Source organism: Geotrypetes seraphini, chromosome 13, assembly GCF_902459505.1.
Source record: "Geotrypetes seraphini chromosome 13, aGeoSer1.1, whole genome shotgun sequence".
Lineage (NCBI taxonomy): Eukaryota > Metazoa > Chordata > Amphibia > Gymnophiona > Dermophiidae > Geotrypetes > Geotrypetes seraphini.
The window spans coordinates 7,582,538-7,599,735 of record NC_047096.1 but is presented as its reverse complement, the minus strand read 5'-3'; the positions used below and the strand labels follow the sequence as shown (position 1 = coordinate 7,599,735).

Sequence of the window (17,198 nt, the reverse complement as noted above, 5' to 3'; positions counted from 1 at the left end):
TGGAAATGCCCTCCCCGTAGCGCCAAGACTGGAAACCAACTCTAATCATTTCAAATCTAACCTTAAAACCTCTCTAAGGATGCTTTTGAGATTTAGATAAGTGGATCACCTAAGTCTTCCCCATCTCCATATCATTCTTCCCATTACCTTCTCAGTTTTTGGATTTTTCCTCCTCTTGACAATTCATAACTTTCATATGTGTGTCCTTTCCCTTGTTCTTAATTATCCTTGCTTGTGCTTTTTAAAAAATTGTTTTTATAATGTAAACCGCTTCGGTACTAAATCGGGATATCAAACCATCATAAACTTGAAACTTGTGTGCTCAGATTTCTAATTAGCACGCAAATTTGTGCATACAAGTTATAGAATAAGATCACTGGTGCACATAAAACTTAATTCAATAATTGGATGAGATCATGAAGGGCATAGAAAGAGTAGACAGGGACAGATTTTTCAAATTATGGGGAACCACAAGTACAAGGGGACACTCAGAGAAATTGAAAGGGGGAAGGTTTAGAACAAGCGCCAGGAAGTTCTTTTTCACCCAGAGGGTGGTGGATACATGGAACGCGCTACCGGAGGATGTGATAAGCAGAAGCACGCTACAGGGCTTCAAAGAAGGTCTGGACAGGTACCTGGAGGACAAAGGGATTGAGGGGTACAGATAGGAGTAGAGGTAGGAAATAGGGATAGGATTAGAGGCAGTTACAAAATTAGTCAGGGATACTGTTCAGGCAATTATGGCCTGAGGGGCCGCCACGGGAGCGGACCGCTGGGCAGGATGGACCTCTGGTCTGACTCAGCGGAGGCAACTTCTTATGTTCTTATTGGCTACAATTGACCTTAATTGATACCGATGATCGGTTTTACGTGTAATTGCAGTCAAAGAGCAAAGCGTGCAACGTCAAGGGAGCATGGACCTGGGAGGGGAAGGGAAGGGGCAGGTGGAAAACGGGACAAGCGGTTATAGAATACTGTTGCTTATATAAGTTAACTGCAAACAGTTAGGCGTGAGCATTTAATCCTGCCATTGAGCTGAAGCGCTCGTTCCCATAGTTAGATGCTTAAATTCAGACTTATGTTAGCATTTTATGACAACTGTTTATTGTAAGCTTACTGCTAACTAATGACTATGGCCAGGATTCACTAACCTGCCAGATCGGGCCCGGATCCTGGCAGGTCTGACCAATTCAGAAACCCAAAATATGCAGATGGGGGCGATCGGAGGAATGCCCCCATCTGCCTGCATGGATTGCACGTGCGCAGACCATAGGAGAGGCGATCTTTTTTTAAAAAACTTTTTTGTACTTTGGGCGGCAGGGCTTCAGGGAGGCTGAACCAAACGCCACCGCCTCCACTGACCCCCAACCTGTGTGGCTCCCAGAATGCTGGTCTCGCTCTTGCCAGCTGCCGCCCTCACTAATAATAAAAAGATAAATAGAGCCCGTGGTTTTAACCCGCTCAGAGCCTGCGGGTTAAAACCACGGGCTTGCACTGCGGGGCAAGGGTGGGAGAGTCCAGGCAGGCAGGAAATCATGGCAGTTCGGGGCAGGCAGGAGAAGAGCATCGGAAAGACGAGCAGCAGGAGATAAAAAGCAGGGCTGGGCAGGGCAGCATTTGGGGCGAGCAGGCAGGAGAGATTGCAGGGCAGGGCTTCCAGTCGGAAAGACGTTTTCGACTGATTCCCGGCAGTCGCTTCTTCAGGTTATCGGCCAGCCCAGTCGGATCAGAAATTTGGCGTAGTGAATCGGGTTGCTGTCCAATTTGCATGCATTTCACCTCATTTGCATGTACGGATTCGAAGCGGATCACAGGAGAGGTAAGTGAATCTAGCCCTATGACATCAGTTCAGAGCAGTTCACCTGAGCAGCTTTGATGGACATATGAGCATTAACTTCAGTAATAATTGGTACAGAACATGAGTCGCAATATATGAACTGCAGTAAAACGTTGGTTTACGAGCACAATTCGTTCTGGAAACATGCTCGTCATCCAAAACACTCGTATATCAAAGCAAATTTTCCCATAAGAAAGAATGGAAACTGCAGACCATTCGTTCCACCAGCCAAAGCTTTTAAATACAAAATACTGTCTGTACTTATATTGCAAGACCTTGCTCGTTCAGAACAGGTCACTACACTCCCGCAGCGTCAAAGAGAGAAGAACCATCGGCTCAGTTGCGATGATGTGGCGCGCGCATACTGTACGCAAGACCTCGCTCGTTTATCAACTTAAAATTTAACAAAACATTTTGCTCGTCTTGCAAAACACTCACACACCAAGTTACTCACAATGGTGTTATGTACAGAATTAGATTGTTTCCAAAATCTCCATTATACCTCTACACATACAAATCATTTATACACAACTGCCAATAGAGAGTTTGCATTTAGCATATATCACCCCAGCACCAAACTTTGTGACCTTTTGATCATTTACCCCATGTGTAGGTGCATTTGTAAGGGAGGGGGGGAAGGGACCTGCTGTTTGACCTCTGGATGGTGCACTGGTTCTTCCTCTATATGTATGCCAAGTCACTGCTGAGTGACCGAAATGGTTCTTGGCAGCCATTTTAGTTTTAACACCAATCACCGGTGTCAGGTCAAAACTGCGCCGGGACAAAGGCGCGCCCAGACAATTGAGCGCAGCGCGGAGGCGCGCACCGCTCAAAATTACTGTTTTTAGGGCTCCGACGGGGGGGGCGTGGGGGGGAACCCCCCTCACTTTACTTAATAGACATCGCGCCACGTTGTGGGGGCGTTTTGGGGGGTTTGGGGGGTCGTAACCCCCCACATTTTACTGAAAACTTCACTTTTTCCCTGTTTTTAGGGAAAAAGTTAAGTTTACAGTAAAATGTGGAGGGTTACAACCCCCCAAACCCCCCGTAACGCCGGCGCGATGTCTATTAAGTAAAGTGGGGGGGTTCCCCAACAAAAACCCCCATCGGAGCCCCTAAAAACAGTAACTTTGAGCGGCGTGCGCCTCCGCACTGCGCTCAATTGTCCGGGCGCGCCTTTGTCTTTCGCGCCGTTGTCTATGAACCCCAATCACCACCCAATTTCACCTCTAGGACCCTGGCCCAGGATCATCTAATCATAAAATGATGGGGAAGAGAGACTTGCCTACCAAAAGCGAAGCCAGTAGGGACATAGTCATGAGCTCATCTAGCAGTAGGGTCTCTTCATGTCATGCAGGAGGGTACCAGCACAGGATTACCCCCATCTGGGATTGTGTGGTGCAGTGGTTAGAGCTACAGCCTCGGCACCCTGAGGTTGTGGGTTCGAATCCTGCACTGCTCCTTGTGACCCTGGGCAAGTCACTTAATCCCTCCATTGCCCCAGGTCCATTAGATAGAGTGGGAGCCCGTTGGGACAGTTAAGGAAAAATGCTTGAGTAGCTAAATAATTTGTAATCCGCATAGAATTATAGGATATGCGAAATATACTTTTTTTTGTTTTTTTTTAACCCACAAATTATTTTTTTTGGGGTGGGGGGAGAGACCCAGAATAGAGAAGAGAATCAACCTATTCTTAGAAACAGATTCTGCATATCTTAAGCCTTTTGGAGGTTGTTGCCCTTCTCCAACAATCACTGGCTCCGAGAAGAAATGTTTTCTAAGGTAAGTCTTTGAGTCTCATAGTCTGACCTCTTGATTTATCTCTCCAATTCCATTAAAATGTTTTTCCCTAAAAACAGGGAAAAAGTGAAGTTTTCAGTAAAATGTGGGGGTTACAACCCCCCAAACCCCTCACAACGCCCCCACAACGTGGCGCGATGTCTATTAAGTAAAGTGAGGGGGGGTTCCCCCCCACGCCCCCCCGTCGGAGCCCTAAAAACAGTAATTTCTTGTGCAGTATTTACACATTCGAAGTATGTGAATGTCTCTGTCACCCCCACTCACTTCCTCTAGGGCAGTGGTTCTTATACCTGTCCTTGAGGCCCCCCAGCCAGTCGGGTTTTCCCGATACCCTAATGACTATGCACGAGGCAGATTTGCATGTCTGTCACCTCTGTTATATGCAAATCTGCCTCGTGCATAGTCATTAGGGTATCTGGAAAACCCGACTGGCTGGGGGGTCGCCCAGGATAGGTTTAAGAAACACTGCTCTAGTGTGCATCCTTAGGCTCCGTCTCCTAACGTTTTTAGTGGGAAAACTCTGCGTTGTTACAGAAAAGCTCTTTCCTTTTTCATTGAGATCTTTTTTTCATGCCAGTTTCGCACTGTTCGTGTGAGTAGAGGCTGGGTCTGCCAAACATTAATCAGCTGGCACAGTCAGGCACGGAGGCGGCCTGCACAAGATGTCCCAAAGGCCAACAGAGGGACTGATCATTATGGAATATTTTAAGATTCCCATTACACAGTAGTTTCAGCTAGTTCATCTTTTCTTTTGAGTTTAAATTACACCTGGGAAAGAAAAGCAGGAAATCTTAATTCAAACTTTGAAATTAAAAAAAAAAAATCAGGTTGAAAAGTGCAGCTTATATTATGACATAAGTAGGGTTTCCTTGTTCGCCTCTTGCAAACTCAACGCTGCCTGTTCAGGGACTGAGAGTGAAAGGACATGGTAAGGTGACAGTGGCTGTTATGAGGCTTGTGTGTCTTTGCACTTATGTAGAAAGATGGATAGACACATAGGCAGCCAGACGCTGCTATGTTTGGAGGGGCCCAGGAGTTCTGCCCTGGCACACGACCTCTCAACAGCTCACGAGTCCCCCACCCACCTCCTACCAGCGCTTCAGTTAAATCTTCAGCAGCTGCCACACAGCTTCCACGAGGAGGTCTGAACCCCAGAAGTAGAATGAAGGGATCCGGGACAGGCCTGCTGTCTGACGTTGTACGGTGGCTGCCCGAAGATTTAAGCAACACCACCGGGAGGAGGGCGGACGGAAGGGCCAACAACAACAAAAAAGGCGACCAAGAATTTGGGGGGAGGCCCCTGTGGCCTCCCCCATTCCAACGTCTATGGACAGACAGACATATAGACCCTCTCCAATATGTGCTATCTAAAGAGCCTGAAAAGTGATTCTCCATGGAGAATTCAACGTTTCCAGTGGTCTCCTTTGTCAGACTCAAGCTTAAAAAGTCAAAATTTGGGCAAAAGGAATCCTACCAGTTACTGACTGTGTCAAATATCCCCTTTATGTGTAGCCAATTCAAAAGGTAGCACTGGTAATACAGCTCAGAGACTATTTCATTCTAGATGCAATCAGGGTTCGGGCACATTCATGGCACCAGTTCTCTACCGGTGGCACCATGGGCAACATGTACCTTCTGGACCTGACTGAAGTGCTTCCTCCGACACTGTCAATCATCAGAACCAATACAAGAGTATTAGGGGACCCATGGAAACTTCCAGCTCTGTCCTCCGAGATTTTGAAATGGCCTTTATTACAGGTAACCCCCCCCCCCAATAAACCGAATAACTTCCACTCACTAACCATCGATCAAATTCAAGTGACAGAAGAAAATGCCAGCCTCTCTCCTCTCCCTTCATGCAGCTTTCTCCTCCTCCACTTCCCACCACACTCCAGGGCAGCCCTCCCTCCTCTCCTCACGGCTTGCTCACTTTCATCAGCCCTCTCTCTCCTCATCTCCATTCTTACCGAAGTATTGTACAACCCCTCAGTTAAATGGGTGCTGAAGACCTGACCTCATCCTAACAAGGGTTGCCTTCACCCACCATGACCAAACTGAAAGGTGGGGAGGTCGTAAATGAAGTTTTCTTCCATCTCTGTAGCCAATATCAAGAGAATGGGCAGAAATCCAAAGAAGCCGATATCCATGAGCCGGGAGAGGTTCCTTGGGGGTGAGAGTATCTGAAGATCTCTAGATAGGGAAACAGTGTGACAAGGCAGTGGTTGAAGTCAGAAAGATATAAACTGCATAGAGAGGGACATAACCAGCAGAAGAATGGGGGTGTGAATGTCTCTTTACAAGTCACCGGTGAGGCGGCCTCACCTATTTTGTTGTTTTGGTCTGGAGGACGTATCTTGAAGAGGTTCAGATGAAGGTGACAAAAATAGTATGAGATTTTTTTGTGTAAAGGAGATATGAGAAGATCCGAATATGTACACCCTAGAGCAGTGGTCCCCAACTCTGTCCTGGAAGACCACCAGGCCAGTCAGGTTTTCAGGATAGCATGGAGCAGATTCGCATGCCTATCACTTCCATTATAGGCAAATCTCTCATGCATATTCATTAAGGCTATGCTGAAAACCCGACTGGCCTGGTGGTCCTCCACTGCCCTAGAGGAAAGTAGAATAGGGGGGAGATATGATACAGATATTTAAACACTTGGAAGGTAATAATTAAGGTTACCAGATTTTTCCAAATGGAAAATCTGGAACCCTAGACCTGCCCCCAGGCCTGCCAGGTTCCACCCAGCCCGCCCTGTTTCACCCAGCCCCGCCGCCTCCTGCCTGACGGCGATTAGTTGGAAGCTTTTTATGTTTAAATGATTTTTATTATTCCAGCAGTAAGAAGCAAATACAAACAGTAGTACCATTCAGGAAATAACATTTTCAACAATATAAGCAGTTCCCCTCCCATCCCCCCTCCCCTCCCCTCCCCAAGAATCCATGGCCAGTCCAACAGCTGAGAGTGGGAATAAAATCTTAAAGATTCAAAAGTCTACTGCGAGCACGCAGTATGAGGTCCTGCCAGAAGTGCTCCCACACCTGACAAAATTTGCAACCCGGGCCAAGAGTCAAGTCTCCCATCATGCGTCTCTCCAGTGTTGCGTGCACTATCATTAGGGATCTCCATTGTGCATATGACGGGGGATCACGGGAGAGCCAGTTGGTGAGGATGGCTTTTTTTCCCATCAAAAGGGCTCTGGAGATAAATGCTGACATTCCCCTGGGTTTGGGTGGGGCTATATTATAAAATCCAAATAACGCCCTCGGTTGCGGAAGCCATCGCCGTCTCCAAAGCGATGTGGTATATAGGCCCAGATGTCTCCAAAACTGTTGGATTGCGGGGCAGGCCCAAAACATGTGACTCAAAGATGCGTGAGCCTGATTGCATTTCGGGCAAGAATGTGACGCAGTAATCCAGACATAGTGCCGGGTTTTGAAAAGCCATCCAAACCCTCAGACATGTCTTCAAAAGGAGGGCATGTCCGGTGAAATCCGGAAGTCTGATAACCCTAGTAATATACAAACCAATTTTTTCTAGAGATGGAGAAGCAGTAGAACTAGAAGACATGAATTGAGGTTGTTTTTTTTTGAGGGGGGTTGGGGGGTTCGACTTAGAAGTAACACCAGGAAGTACTTTTACACAAACGGTGGTGGATGCTTTGAATGTCCTTCTAGGGGAAATAGCGGAGACAAAAATCATGACAGAACTCAAAATTGTGTGTGATCGACACACAGGATTCCCGCATAGAAAGAGGGTGGAATCAAAGCACGACACCAAAATAACCTTCGCACTTTCAACGGGGTACAGAGGAGAGCAGCCTGCCTGCACACAACAGCAGATACAACCCTGACCACTTTGTTGGGCAGACCAGTGAACCAAACTGTTTTTTATCGACACATCTTTTATTATATTAACGAAGGCAAATCCCTAACAAAATCTACCCCATTGCTTCCAAGGCTTTGTGTTTTCAATGTTGCTAACACAACAGCAACCTGCAATGATGTGATTATTCCAACAGCCTGTCCCAGATCCTGAAAAAAAACCCCGATATATTGTCCTGACCCTGTAACCCGGTCTCTGGGAGGAAACCGGGTTCTGAACTAACATTCCAATGCACTTTCGTTACCTGTAACCTTTCCTTCTACTTAACATTTGTCTGAACTGGTAACTCAGTGGACCTGCTGCATGTGGAAGGACCAGAGTCGCATGCACAAATCAGGTCTTCTGCTCCCTAAAGTGGCCGAGGCTTGGGGTGCTCAAGGGGCAGCATTCACAACTGGCAAAGAAAGTCATAGCCATCCTATAACAGTGACACCTAGTGGCTGGATTTAGGGCCCACAATTACAGGTTTATGGAAGGAACTCTGGTGCATTGTCCCAGGGAAGTCCTGTGCAACTGCATACATACAGTACTCCGAAGGGGGGGGGACCCAGAAAAGGGGGAACATCACTGGATGGTTCTGAATGGAGACTCATAATAATGGATCTCAGTTTTGGCTCTGACTGAGCTGGAAGCCCAAAAGAATAGCAGGATTCTGATGGGTCTACACAAATTAGACCTAATAGATAAAAAAGTGATTGGTTTGAGACTTGACAAACCCAGTTGGGGGCTTTTTCCGAGCAAAAGCACCCATCATCTTGTGTGGTCTCGTAATCTGAAGTTATCCACAGAGGTAAGAACACACCATGCCCTGGTGTTCCCTCTCCTCTCCGCTCACTTCCATGCGTCCTCTCTCTTGGCCTCCACACAGCCAGGCCTGTGCCGTGTCTCCTGGGGCTTCGGAAACGTGGCAGGGAAACCCCGATCTGTTGGGAGTAATTGATTTAACAGATAGAGAAGGTTAAGTCCCGCAACCCAGCCTTCTGAAAGATCTCAGAGCCACTGAGGATCCTACTACATATCTCCCAGCAGAATGGCACTCCTGTGTCACGGTCTGTACTGTAACATAATTATTCCGATGAAGTCTAACCTCTGTTTTGTTCTGCAGTCAAGGCAAGGATTGTTTAAACTATTCCAAGTTTGTAGCGTACTGGGATTAAGCAGAGGAGGGAATTTTATTCCCCACCTTCTGTTCTTTTTATGCTGCCTTAATTGAGACAAAAGCTTACTTCCTCGTAAATCTAATATTTATCCAGGCACAATAATTTTGTCACAGGAGGAAATCTCTGGACCTAGGGCAGATCAGTAGCACGTGTGGCATAGCCCAGTGTTTCTCAACTCGGTCCTGGAGTCCCCCCCTTGCCAGTCAGGTTTTCAAGATATCCACAATGAATATGCATGAAAGAAATTTGCATATAATGGAAGCAGCGTATACAAATCAAGTTTATGCAAATTCAATGTAGATATTTTAAAAACCTGACTGGCAAGGGGGTTCTCCAGGACCGAGTTGAGAAACACTGGCATAACCCACCAGGCTGTAGCATCTCCTGTTGAATTTTGTGCTCCACACAAATCAATATGTGATTTTATGACACACAACCCCCCCCCTTAAAAAGCGGGAAGACGATGCTAAGGCTACGTCAGCCTGACTCCCCTTCTCCATTATGAAAGGCTTATAATCTTTAAATTAGTGGTTCCCTACCCTGTCCTGGAGGACCACCAGGCCAGTTGGGGTTTTGGGAATACGAATATGCACGAGAGAGATTTGCATATAATGGAGGCGACAGGCCTCAAAACCCGACTGCCCTGGTGGTCCTCCAGGAGAGGGTTGGGAACCACAGCTTTAAACCAAGATAAAACTGGTCCGTGGAAACACAGAAACAGCAAGTCCCCAAAGCAGGTTAGACCCTGGAGGCCCATCTAGTCTGCACAGAGCCTAGGTGTAGAGATGCCAAGTTACCCAGTTCCAGGTTGGAGATTTTGAGGCAGTTCTGGTTTTGAATGTATATCCCAAAGCAGTGTGGGATTTGTAGTGGCAGATCCTGCCCACTGAAAGCAGTGCTGCAAGCCTCATAATGCCCCAGGATAGGGTCAGAAATCCAGGACCGTCCCAAAATCTGCAGCTTGGAACTGGGTACCTTAGTATCTTGGCATCTCTTCTTCACAGGTCCCTGTGCTTATCTCAGACTTATGTCCCTTCCAAGATAGGTGTGGTCTCCACTTGGTCTGGAGAGCATTCAAGGAACGCCCATTTTCTCATCATACATATTGTGATAAATGATGCTTTCGTCCAGTCCGTAAAAAAGTGTTGCCTTGTCTTTGTGAGACACCTAAGAGCAGGGGTGTCAAAGTCCCTCCTCGAGGGCCGCAATCCAGTCAGGTTTTCAGGATTTCCCCAATGAATATGCATGGGATCTATTTGCATGCACTGCTTTCATTGTATGCTAATAGATCTCATGCATATTCATTGGGGAAATCCTGAAAACCTAACTGGATTGCGGCCCTCGATGAGGGACTTTGACACCCCTGACCTAAGAGCATACTTTCCTTTCTAACTATTTTACTGAACCTGCTACAAGGAAGCCACATCCCAGAGCCGATCTACTTAGTTCCAAGTAAAGTTTACTCTTTCCACAACCAAATTCATTCACTGAGCAAACGTTTTGCATTCCACAGTGAATCCATTTCGGGAAATTCTCAAGCCAATCGAAAGCTAGACTGGCACAGCCAGCTTTTGGAACCTCTGCCTTTCAAGTTCAGGGGCTAAAAAACCTGCCCTTGTGACATTTTTTCAGAGATCTCACAACCCCAAAGTGCATCTGTGAACTTTGAGCTTCTGCTACTGCAGTCTGGGAAGAGTCCCCCAACCCAAGCACTGAACTTTCACTGCAGTTTCCGAGGGCTGATATAACTTCAGCTTCTGAACTGAGGAGTTAATCAAGCAGCCCTAATATGATCCTTCCTACAGCTTGCATGTAACATTTTATTTCAACATAACTCATACAAAGAGGCAAACGAATCCGGTTCCCTGATCCCCCTTTAGCGTTCCGGTCCTGGCCTTAACGAGCACTTGCTTTTCACAAAATGCAATCTTCTTTTTTTTTTTTAAATAACCAGTTAAGCGAAAGCAAAAAAAAAAAAAAAAAATTACAGATTGCTCCAGAAGCAACACAGCACAAGAAAAAAAATAAAAATAAAAACAGACATACCTGGCGTTTGTCCATTAAGCCGGCATCCATCAATAAATAGTACTTCTTAAATTCCCATCACAGGAGAAACCATGCACCAAAATAATGCTAATATTGGAAAGCCAGTTCCTTTCTGCTTGGAAAAAGGGCTGCCTTGCTGGGGTTTTTTTTTTCAATTTAGCACAAAGGTGTGTTGTCTCCTGCCATACTATCCAGGTGTCAAAGTGACCTCTTTTCCTCCAACTCCAATTAGCTGCCCAGTGCTGAGTCCCCAAACTTGTGCCTTGGCTTGATGAATGGGGGCTTGGGGCATCTGTTCCTCTTTGCTAGCCTGCCTGAGTTGTGAGGCAAGGAGCCCCAGAGTGGCTCGTTCAGAGCGAGAGAGCGCTGTCTGGTCCTTCTCCGTCTGGGCTTTGGGCTTTGGGACTGCACTGAAACACACCAGGTTGCCTTTATGGATTCACTGGTAGCTTCGAGCCAGTTGCCTCCTCTGGGAGCCAGGCAGAACAGTGGAAGGGACACACTGACCCCTGCAGCTCCAAATTGGAACTGCAACGCTATTGTTTGACAAGTGGCAGAAAGCCATAGAGCTGATTTTGCTTATTTATTTTGGGCTCTTCCTTTCTCTCTTCTCAAGAGGTTTTTTTTTATTTATGTAAAACAAAACAAAAAATGGCATGCGACATTTCTCACTAGAATCAAAACAGCTTACAATGCTACAAAGTAACCATTTTTAATAAGAAACCTGCATTCATTATAACAATATAAAGAAAAATATAGCCCGAATCATAAGAATATCATCCACTCGGCTGTATCAGAGAATTAGATAAGGTGAAAAAGCGAGAATTCAAGCTATCCTTAAAACCCATCACAAAATCAATAGTTGCTCAGAATCACATTATCAAAAGCCTGGCCTTGACTGATTAACTGAGTGATGCACTAGAAAATTCCAATTAAAGAATTTCTGGCAGGCATGGAAATATCTAATCTAAATTTAGGTTTGTGTTTTTACAGAAAAAAAGAAAAGCAGGCTGGCAGCCCGTTGCATTGTGGGATTTGCAGTCCCTGCTTTTTGATAGCTGTGCAGCGGATTCCACAATGTCAGAAAATCAGGACCTCACTAAAACCTTCCTCACTGACCTGGGTCACTTGGCAGCTCTGAATAACTGCATCTCCGTGTTGCATAAGTAATTGGTTTGTCAGTTATGTATTCTGTAATTGGTATCTTGGCACCAAGAATCCGTAAAGAGTACAGTTGGCTTTGGCATACCCATGTGGAGATGTCAAAGTGGTCCTAAACAGTCTTCTGCCCCTCCCCCCCCCTCCCGGGTTTGGATGACAATGTGCCACTGGGACCCATAATCCATGATCAAGAATAAGGTGAAGATGTCTTAATCCAGGGGTGTCAAAGTCCCTCCTGGAGGGCTGCAATCCAGTCGGGTTTTCATGATTTCCCCAATAAATATGCATGAGATCTATTAGCATACAATGAAAGCAGTGCATGCTAATAGATCTCATGCATATTCATTGGGGACATCCTGAAAACCCTACTGGATTGCGGCCCTCCAGGAGGGACTTTGACACCCCTGGTATAGAGGGAGAGCGTTCCAAATAGTTGGAGCGATTACAGGAAAAAAATTATCACGATGACATGTGCCCATTATCTTTAAAGATGGAACGATCAGTAGATGTCGGTGGGATGATCGAAGAGCACGTGACGGAACGCCTATTCACCGTGGGTCTCCTGAAAACCCGACTGGTTGGGAGCGTCCTGAGGACTGGCTGAGCAGCCCTGGTCCGTGGCGACCTCTACTGGAGGGAGAAAATGTCACGTGGCTGCAGCCCCTTCGGCTATTTGAGGTTTCCGTACAGCCGGTGCCCCAGGGAAGAATAACCGTCCTTCTTCACGTTCTCCCTCTTCTCCATTGAGAATTGAAGGGTTTCTGTAGCAACTGAGTTTCCACCGAATCAAAGCAGCTGCAGTGAGCCAGTTATGCTGCATGGTTTATCAACGTATATGTTAGTACAGTAATTTTGTATAATAAGTTCAGCAGCCTAGGCATAGACATTAAAGTGAGTGCTTAATTAAGCAATTATGTTAAACAGAAGATGCCACTTTTATAACTAAAATACTTCCAGCATACCCCTGTGGTATGGTTATGTTTCTAAAGCCACATGTTTCTGCTCCTGCGTTGCTGTCATATAGGTTGTTCTCCTGTGCTGGAAGGCTTTGTAGCTGGGCTAACACCTGGCAGGAGCGTGTGCGGCACAGTGGTTCAAGCTACAGTTGCTCCTTGTGAGGGCAAATTACTTAATCTCCTCATTGCCCCCCCCAGTACATTAGATAGATTGTGAACCCACCAGGACAGACAGGGAAAAGTGCTTGAGGACCTGAATAAATTCATGTAAACCATTCTGAGCTCCCTGATAACCAGAGCTTGTATTGTGATGTCATAATGCCTCATTCCACCAATAAGAGCCAACCTCATCCGTGATGTCATAATGGGCTTGACTGTCCTTTACTTGGCTCACTTTTACCACATTTTGATTTCTAGAGTGATGCAGTGATTAAAACTACAGCCTTAGCACCCTGAGGTTGTGGGTTCAAACCCACGCTGCTCCTTGTGACCCTGGGCAAGTTACTTAATCCCCCCATTGCCCCAGATACATTAGATAGATTGTGAGCTGTTCTGAGTTCCCCTGGGAGAACAGTATAGAAAATTGAATAGTGTGAAAAGTTTCAGCCTCTGATAACCACAGCTGGTTTTGTGATGTCATAATGACTCATTCCACCAATAAGAGCCAACCTCATCAGTGATGTCACAATGGCTTGATTGTCCTATACTTGGCTCACATTTACTACATGTTGATTTCTAGAGTGATGTTGTGGGTTCAAACCCACACTGCTCCTTGTGACCCTAGCTAAGTCACTTACCCCCCCACCCCCTTTTCCAAAACCACGATAGCGTTTTTTTAGCGCAGGCTGCACGCTAAATGCTCTGTGCTGCTCCTGACACTCATAGAGTTCCTATGAGTATCGGGAGCAGCGCAGGGCATTCAGCGCGCCGACCTGCGCTAATAAAGGGGGGGATTAATCTCCCCATTGCCCCAGGTACTTAGATAGATTGTGCGCTTGCCAGGACAGACAGGAAAAGATGCTTGAGTATCTGAATAAATTCATGTAAATCGTTCCGAGCTCCCCTGAGAGAACAGTATAGAAAATGGAATAAATGAATATATAGCAGAGCTTGGAGGAAGATCCCGACACATGGTCCTCCCCAGAGTCTGTCCATCCTGAATGAGCTTCTTTAGCCATCTATATCAATACAGGAACAAAACCCCACACTTAGGACTCCTTTTCCTAAGGTGCGCTAGCGTTTTTAGTGCACGCAGGAAATTACCGCGCGCTACGCTTCTAGAACTAACGCCAGCTCAATGCTGGCGTTAAGGTCTAGCGTACGCGGCAATGTAGCACGCGCTATTCCGCACTTTAAAGCCCTAACGCGGCTTAGGAAAAGGAGCCCCTAGTGAAGGAAAAACTATATCTAATCACAGACCACTTAGAATAAATCTTTTGCAATACAATTGGTAAATCATAAAATACTGCACAGAGCGCACTAATAACTATACAATTATTACATTAAACAGTCATTTATTCCCATCCTCATCTTAATTATTAATACAATAATACATATGGAGTGATTACAATATTTTAACTCCTCAATGTGCATTTCCCTTCCCCCCACCCACCTACTCTCCCTGGATGTGTAAAGAAATCTACACTTCCCCCTCCCCATTCGCGGTTTCCCTACTCGTGATTTCACATAATTGTGATTTTTTTTGGGGGGAGGGGGTGAGGAGGGGAAAAAAAAACATATTTATGTCTTCCTCCGGCATCCTGGCCTTACCTGGTGATCTAGCTGGTTTTTGGGGCAGGAGCGATCTTCCTACGCTCCTGCCCCGTGCAGATAGCCATTAGGAAATGGCTGTGGGGAGTTCCCATAGTTTCTCGAGAGACTACGGGAACTCCCCACAGCCATTTCTTAATGGCTATCTGCACAGGGCAGGAGCGTAGGAAGATCGCTCCTGCCCCAAAAACCAGCTAGACCATCAGGTAAGGCCGGGATGCCAGGGGAAGGCGGAAGGGAGGCGGGGGTGGGTCAGAGCCGGATATTCGCGGTTTTTCGCCATTCGCGGTCTGGCTCTGCCCCTATCCCCCACGAATAACGAGGGAGAAGTGTAATGAAAAGGGAAGAAACATGACCCTTACTGTAATGCAACAAAAGTAGTCAATGGACTCCAGACATCATTAAAGGACTTACTAGTCCCCAAACGTTCCGCCATCATTCTTTCATATTCATACGTGATACACACATTTACCCACCAAAAAGTGTAATTAATCCTGTCCTGGTTCTTCCGATCAGGAAAAGGCGACTTTTATACTTATCTAAAGTAGGCTTAACATGTGGTAACATACTCATAAGTTTATATTTCATTTTTTATTTATATTTCTTTCTTTCTTAATTACACCAATCTGTCACACCACCATCAAGGACTGTCAAAAATTAATAGGGAAAAAAAACCTCAGACACCCCAATCAAAAATTTTGGAGCTGAATATAACAAACCCAACAACAAAAAAACCAACTTCCTGAATTCATAAAGTAAGATCTTATAAGAATATAAGAACAGTCCTACTGGATCAAACCAATGGCCAGATCCTAGTGACCTGGATTGGCCACCATGAGAATGGGCTACTGTGCTTGATGGACCTTTGGTCTGACCCAGTAAGGCTATTCTTATGTTCTTCTAGCTCAGTAGACCATCTTCATGGTGACCAATCCAGGTCACTGGTACCTGGCAATAAACCCAAAGAGTAGGAACATTCCATTCAGAATCCTAAAGAAGAGCAAGATTCTAGAATCCCAAAGTGTAACAAAAGATTCCGGAACCCTTAATAGTAGCAACGTTCCATGTGGAATCAACAAAGAGTAGCAACATTCCATTCAGAATCCTAAAGAAGAGCAAGATTCTAGAATCCCAAAGTGTAACAAAAGATTCCGGAACCCTTAATAGTAGCAACGTTCCATGTGGAATCCACAAAGAGTGGCAACATTCCTTGCTACCGATCCAGGGCAAGCAGTGGCTTCCCCCATGTCTCTGTCAATAGCAGACTTTGGACTTCTCCAGGAACTTGTCCAAACCTTTTTTAAACTCAGCTACGTTAATCGCTCTTACCACATCCTCTGGCTATGCGTTACAGAGCTTAACTATTCTCTGAGTGAAAAAATGTTTTCTCCTATTGGTTTTCAAAATATTTCCCTGCAATTTCATTGAGTGTCCCCTAGTCTTTGTGAAGAGAAGACACAGCACTTATCTTAATTATGATCCCAATGGGACCCGTTTCACCATGAACTTCATCAGGGGGATCATGAAAATGCTTCTGATAGTGCCTGCCAAAAATAAATATAAAAGTATTAAGCAATGGGGTATAACAAAAAGCAATATTCAAGAATTCCTGGACTAACTATGAAATCATTTCTGCTCACAGCGGTTGCAGAGAAAAATGGCGCTGAACATTTAACAAAGATGCTGAAGGAATCTTGACCAATCACTTATCAGAAAACCATAACCAATCAACATATGCCTCCAAAGCATTAACCTATAAGTGTTCTATTCAATATTAAAATGTTATATCATAGAAACATAGAAACATAGAAATAGACGGCAGATAAGGGCCACGGCCCATCTAGTCTGCCCACCCTAATGTCCCTCCCCTACCTTTGCCCTGTGAATAGATCCCATGTGCCGATCCCATTTGACCTTAAAATCAGGTACGCTGCTGGCCTCAATCACCTGTAGTGGAAGACTATTCCAGCGATCAACTACTCTTTCAGTGAAAAAGAATTTCCTGGTGTCACCTCGTAGTTTCCCGCCCCTGATTTTCAACGGATGCCCTCTTGTTGTCGTGGGACCCTTGAAAAAGAAGATATCTTCCTCCGCCTCGATGCGGCCCGTAAGATACTTGAACGTCTCGATCATGTCCCCCCTCTCTCTGCGCTCCTCGAGCGAGTATAGCTGTAATTTGTCAAGCCGTTTTTCGTATGGTAGATCCTTGAGTCCCGAGACCATCCGGGTGGCCATTCTTTGCACCGACTCCAGTCTCAGCACATCCTTGCGATAATGCGGCCTCCAGAATTGCACACAGTATTCCAGGTGGGGCCTCACCATGGATCTATACAATGGCATAATGACTTCCGCCTTATGGCTGACGAAACCCCTTCTTATGCAACCCATGATTTGTCTTGCCTTGGATGAAGCTTGCTCCATGCATTGTGTTGACACTGTAATGTAACACTTTGTATTATAATCTGAATTTGGAAATCATAGTATGTCAGCTGATAGTACACTGTCAAAAGCGTGGAGGACAATGGCGTGCCGACATTTGAGCGCAGGACAAATGTGCAACTTTGAGGCCTTCAGTTTTATGCT

The 17,198-nt window shown here is 45.8% G+C and overlaps 1 protein-coding gene across 1 annotated transcript in view; it reads right to left on the bottom strand.

Moving 5' to 3' along the window:
* The window catches only part of TAFA3 (TAFA chemokine like family member 3), a 130,442-nt gene extending 119,208 nt beyond the window's left edge, over positions 1-11,234 (bottom strand). Inside the window, exon 1 of the mRNA XM_033918737.1 lies at positions 10,729-11,234. The gene's annotated coding sequence lies outside the window, so the exon portion shown is untranslated. The remainder of the gene's footprint in view (positions 1-10,728) is intronic.
* Positions 11,235-17,198: the final 5,964 nt, after the last annotated feature.